The 6,117-nt window shown below is 46.2% G+C and overlaps 1 long non-coding RNA gene across 1 annotated transcript; it reads left to right on the forward strand.

The window, feature by feature from the left end:
- Positions 1-544: 544 nt before the first annotated feature.
- LOC120386182 lies at positions 545-4,636 on the forward strand. The gene is made up of 3 exons (XR_005589581.1): positions 545-671; positions 770-1,005; positions 4,542-4,636. It is a non-coding gene; the product is annotated as an uncharacterized LOC120386182 (long non-coding RNA).
- The last annotated feature ends 1,481 nt before the right edge of the window (positions 4,637-6,117 follow it).

Below are 6,117 nucleotides of genomic sequence, written 5' to 3' on the forward strand. Positions count from 1 at the left end.
TTTAATTAGAGGTAGTCCGGGCAGTCCATAGGTGAAAAAATCATTTGTCCCAAGTATGACTGAGGTTTGAATTTTTGTCCAGAAATGTGCCAGGGGCGTGAAGGAGGAAAGCTGTGGAGTTCTGTGCATTTGCATGCAGACATAACAGGGTAAGCCATGTGGAAGCTAGTGCATCATCCTGTTGATTCCTTCATGGATTCTGACCCAATCCTGGGTACTGATAGCTGCAAACGTTTCATGAAGCAGGAGCTCTGAATACTCAATTCCATTGAAGAAAGGACTTACTTTCCAGGGCCACCTCAGTAACTGGCCACTCAGAGATGTGCTGTTCAGTCACTATACATTTGAATACTTCGGCTGCATATACTGCTGGTTTCCCACTGGCTGCTTGGAAGAACATCTTGCTTTGCCAGTCAGGCACCATAAGAACTGTTATGTCCTCCAAAACGTGAAAGGCCTGAAATGATAGAAAAAGCTTTTGTAGCAAGGCCACTAACCCCTGCTTCCCCAACCAAGTAGTTCTACAATTTTTATAAAACAAACACAGCTTTGAATTTTTAACTTATCATTGTCTCTACACTTCTTTAACTGTGTTTAACTAGGCTGTGTCCTGGGAGACTGTGTGGCCTAAAGCATCCCTCTCACAATATACTGAAGTTCAGTTTGGAAATGTAAGTTTTTATCTCCTTGAAATTCCACAATGATTTTTTGTGTCCTCCTGCACTGGGCTATTTGAGACAATAACCCTCTGTGTCTTGTCTTGTTCCAGACCCCTCCCCTCAACTGGCTCCAGCACTTCCACAGCTTTTCTACATTTCAGCAGAAGCCTGGCCTAGCATACCTTCATGGACTGTTCCAAGGGGAAGAGTTCCCATGATGAACTTCTGGTTGAAATTCTGGAGAGGGCCAAAAAGCAGGTCCAGTACCAGAAACAAGGACTTACGCCTAGAGAAAAGTCATGCAGAGAGGCAGGAGGGGAGGCTCACTGCATGGCATGAAGACAAGGTATCAACACAGGTGCAGGCACTTGCTGTGCAGTTCCTGGAACAAGAACAGTGGCTAAGGGAGCTTGGCAGAGAGAAGCTGTGAGAGTACCAGCTCCTGCTGCCTCTCCCACTCCATGGCATGATTCCCCTGTGACTTACCTTCAGTCCAGAAATGGCTTTAAAAACTCCATGGCTGGCTGCCCCATGCAACAGACCTGTAGCAGTCTGGGGTAGCCAGCTTCCAGATGGTGATAGCAACCTGTTTCTGGACTGGCAAGGGCACCCTCATGCGTGTGTCTTTATGCTGGAGAGTCTTTAAGCTGCTCACAAGGGTCCAGAAATGTAGCAGTCTTTATACAAAAGTTCTGGACACTCTGCTAGTCATTGCAGGTCTGCATGACAATGGGATCCCACCAGTCTCTGCTTGTAGCACTGTACTAGATGCACTGGTCTACATAGGGGACATTAGTGGCTCAACCGAGTGTAACGAGAAGCATCACGCAGTGCAAGTCTACCATGCCTGAGTGATACTCCTCCTCTGCTGCCTCCTACATCCTGCTCCATCCAAAGCTCTGTCAGGTGCCTTTGGTGAGTCATAAACCACTGCCAAAATGTCCATGAGCACCTCAGGGAAGCCCTTTCCATTTTCTGACACAGGAGTGAAAGCGCAAGCAAGAGAACTTTTTGAAAAGGAGTCTCCTCCATGTTGCTTGGCAGGATGTGCTGGCGGGCTGTTCAAACTTCATGTGATGTGCAGGGTGGGCAATAAAGTTTTCCCACAGTGCACCATGGTCAAAGGGCTAGAAAAGCCACATTTCAGGAAGAAGCTAGGGAGTCTGGGATATGGCTGGTTTGACTCAGGTCTACATGCTGCAGTGTGGATGCCAGAGCCCCAGGTTTGAGCCCTGATTAGAAAATTCTTAACATACTGTTAAGAATCATTGTAGACACTCAAGCCCTGGGTTCTTTAATACAGGTCAGCTGACTCAAGTCCCAGTAGCCCAGTAGTCACCAGCCTGAAGATTGTGATTGACAGGTAGATCCTGAAGCCTCAGACAGTTGATTACGATCTCTGGCCGCTAACAGTCCAGCGGCGCAGTGGGGTTAAGGCAGGCTCCCTACCTGCCTTGGCCCCGCACCGCTCCCAGAGCCAGAATCAGCCAGCATGTCCCTGCAGTGGTGTGGCTCCAGGGAGGAGGAAGGGGGTCTTCACGTGCTGCTCCTGTCTGCAGGCACCGACCCCGGAGCTTCCATTGGCCAGGAATTGGGAACTGCGGCCAATGGGAGTTGCAGGGGTGGTGTCTGCAGAAAGGGGCAGCATGCGGACCAACGTGCCCCCGCCCAGGGCTGCAGAGACATGCCAGTCACTTCCTGGAGTGGGGCCAGGGCAGGCAGGGTGCCTCCCTTATCCCCACTGCACCGTCGCCCTGGAGCCACCCTAGGTAAGTGTGACCCGGTAGGAGCCTGCACCCCAACCCCCCGCCCCAGTCCTGAGCTCCGCACAGAGCCAGCACCCCATACCACCTCCTGCACCCCAACCCCCTGCCCCAGCCCTGAGCTCCGCACAGAGCCAGCACCCCATACCACCTCCTGCACCCCAACCCCCCGCCCCAGTCCTGAGCTCCGCACAGAGCCAGCACCTCAACACTCTGCCCCAGTCCAGAGTCCCCTCCTGCACCCAAACTCCCCTCCCCAGAGCTTGCACCACTCACCGCCTCCTGCACCGCAACCCCCTGCCCCAGGCTCAGCCCAGAGCCCCTCCCATACTCCAAATCCCTCAACCCCAGCCCAGAGCTCATACCCCCCGCTCCCGCACTCCAACCCCCTGCCCCAGCCTGGTGAAAGTGAGTGACGGTGGGGGAGAGCAAGCGACAGAGGGGGGATGGTGTGAGTGGGGCAGGGCCTCAGGGAAGGGGCAGGATAGAACCTGGGTTGCACTTAAATTCAAAAAGTGATCTTGTGTGTAAAAAGGCTGGAGACCACGGCACTAACCCCTAGTCCCATTAACTACGTTGCAGTTTAGACATACCTTTGGAGTACAGATACTACTCTGTCTCTATTCCCAGAGAGGAGCTGGGGCAAAGGCTCCTCCCCTCTGCATAATGGCTAGCAGACCCGGCTAGCAGTGCAGTTGTTAGTCAGCTGCAACACAAAGTAGTGTAGCAGTGGGAATGTTGCTGTGTGTGCCTGCTCTCTTCGTGCTTCTCCAGACCTAGTGCATCTCACCTCTTACCATGGGCTGTGCTAAAGGATACAATCTAGTTCTGTGCTTATTTATTTTGTTCCGTTTTGTCAAAAGATTTATTATATGGTGTGAAGTGTACCTGATTAAGCCATTGTGAGACAAACCCCCACAGCTAGGTCAAACATTACACAGTGTAGGCCAGATCTAATCTGAGCAGGTTTAACTCAGCAGTTAAACTCAACTGAGTCATACCCGTTTACTTCAGCAGTGAATTTGCCCCTGCGTGTATGCAGCTATGTGTCTTAAATATGTTGGCTGAAGTGATGAAGTACTACTCCAGTCTATGGCATAGCTACTGAGTTAGGTGATTTATGAGAATTTTCACTATAATTGCTCTTTTCTATGCCTGTCTGGAATATACATCCTCACAACCTTTATTATTTTGCATCTGCACATAACTGTAAGAAGCATGTAAGTCAATCCACAGCTAAAGAACGTCATTTACAGCAAGTGCATCTCCCACTTTAACAACACTTTGTTTGCTACAGTTCAGAAAAGCCATGATATTTCATGTACGGTTACATGCTTTTCTTATGAAAAGAAACATACAATATAATAAATCATCTATTAACCATATTAGATCATTGCACACCTCTTATAATCACATCAACTACTTATGAAATAAATAAATTGAGACAGTATTGCAAAGGTAGGGCAGTTTAAAAATGGTGTATAAATTGTACACACGGCTGCCTGTGTTAATGACATTTCATTTAGAAATACATGTTATTTCATTTGGGAAAACACTCTTTATTATAAAGTCAGAAATATCATGACAAATTGGAAAGACACATTAAATTATCATTTAATGAGTAGTTTAATAAAATCAGCTTAGTCATAAGTATGAAAAAGTAATAGCAGGAAAAAAGAGAACTGTAATCCTATTTACTTCTAGTTGAAAACCACTCTCAAATTTCACTATAATATCAGAAAAATATAATACAACAGAGGCCTATCTTCAGTACAACCTATTCTGGCTATAAAACATGGAGATGAAAAGCAGATATTAGAGCTCGGTGAAATACTTGTCATAAAAAGTTTTTGTGCAGAAACCTTGTTTTTGAGGTTATGCTTTTTTGTTGTGAAACAGATGTAAATCTTTAAAAATGCGAGATTTTTCAGTGAAATGTGTTTGGTCTTGGAGGGTCAGCTGCAAAGCTCATTGAAGTTAATGGGAGGCTTTATACTGGGCTTTCAAAAGGTTTTAGATCAGTTCCAGAGTGGCTACAAAAAGCTCTAAACAATCTCATTTAGCATGAATTTTAACAAGTCTTCTTTTACATTCAAGCTTGTTTGGTTGTTTGTTACAGGTTCCATGAGTTTTGGTTGCCTGATATGCTGAGAGTGCTCCATGCAGCAGAAGTGATCCTGACTCATTTTCTTAGAGTGAATGGCAGTGCTGCGCTCTATAGCAGGGTGAGGTGCAGGCTGCTTATTGCTCTCCTCCTCCTAGCCACCCTACAATGCCTGAAACCCTAGAGAATGTTATAGTATCTGTGGCTTCTTCTGGAAACCCCACAGACACCATATGTTCATCCACCAAAGCAGATAGAGAAAGGTAGCACTAGCAGTCCTAACTCCCAAGAAGGTAGCACCAGGAAGGTAGCACCAGCAATCAGAAGAGGGATTGTGTGGGGACAGGGAGACATGTGACCTGGTGGGCTCCATCATAGGTTTCAAGCAATGGCTTCAATAAACTAGTAGGGAGCTCAAAAAGGTGTAGGAGAAAGCTAAGTTGAATGTCGTGGTGTCAATTCCCCACATCACCCTATACCCAGGACACTGTTCTTAGCTATTCTTTCTGGTCACAGTCCTGACAAGTTTGGTTATTTCAGATACAGTAAATATCCAAACTTTGAACCTTTTCAGATTTCCCCATTGTCACAGTTTCAGTGTAACTGCACCTATAGTCCCAGTCCGTGGTAACTCGAGGGCATCCACTTAACATTTCTGATTCCCAGCTGCCACGTCTCTTGGACAGACACCCATGTTTTACTGCCTCCTGACTGGGGATTTTAAAACTGCACAGCTCCCTAATTTACACTGTGCTATCCTCAGCAAACCTGTCTGCCTTAAGGCCAATCCCTGTATTTTGATTTCTCTCCAAGACCTATGAACAGTATATTGCCAGCAGTTAGAAGTTACCACACAGCTCTTCTTAAGCAAGCACCTTTGTTCTTCAAGTAAAAACATTACAGAGGGGAAAAAACAATATGCATATTTAAACACACACTGATCAGATCAGGAGTCACCCATCAGTCTTACAGGGCCCTAGAAGACCAAGATCTTTCCCTCCCTTCTGCAAGGGTTAGGGGACCCCTTGGACAGATGGTCCTATTCACCTCATAGATTCTAAGGCCAGCAGGGACCGCTATGATCATTTAGTCTGACCTCCTGTGTATCACAGGTCATGGAACTTCCCCAAATTAATTCATAGAGCCGATCTTTTTAGAAAAACATCCAATCTTGATTTGAAAATTTTCAAAATTGACCTGTGGTAAATTGTTCCAATGATTAATTACTCTCACTTGTATGCCTTATTTCCAATCTCAATTTGTCTAACTTCAACTTCCATCCATTGGATCGTGCTAGATTGAAGAGCCCATTATTAAATATTTGTTCCCCATGTAGGTACTTAGAGTGAAATCAGGTCATCCCTTAACCTTCTCTTTGTTAAGCTGAATAGATTGAGCTCCTAGAGTCAATCACTATAAGGCATGTTTTCTAACTCTTTAATCATTCTCACAACTCTTCTCTGACTCCAACTGATCAACACCTTCTTGAATTGTGGGCACCAGAACTGGACACAGTATTGCAGCAGTTCCACCAATGCCAAATACAGAGGTAAAATAACTTCTCTTCTCCTACTCAGTATTCCTTTGCTCA

Source organism: Mauremys reevesii, linkage group 1 (assembly GCF_016161935.1).
Source record: "Mauremys reevesii isolate NIE-2019 linkage group 1, ASM1616193v1, whole genome shotgun sequence".
Classification (NCBI taxonomy): domain Eukaryota; kingdom Metazoa; phylum Chordata; order Testudines; family Geoemydidae; genus Mauremys; species Mauremys reevesii.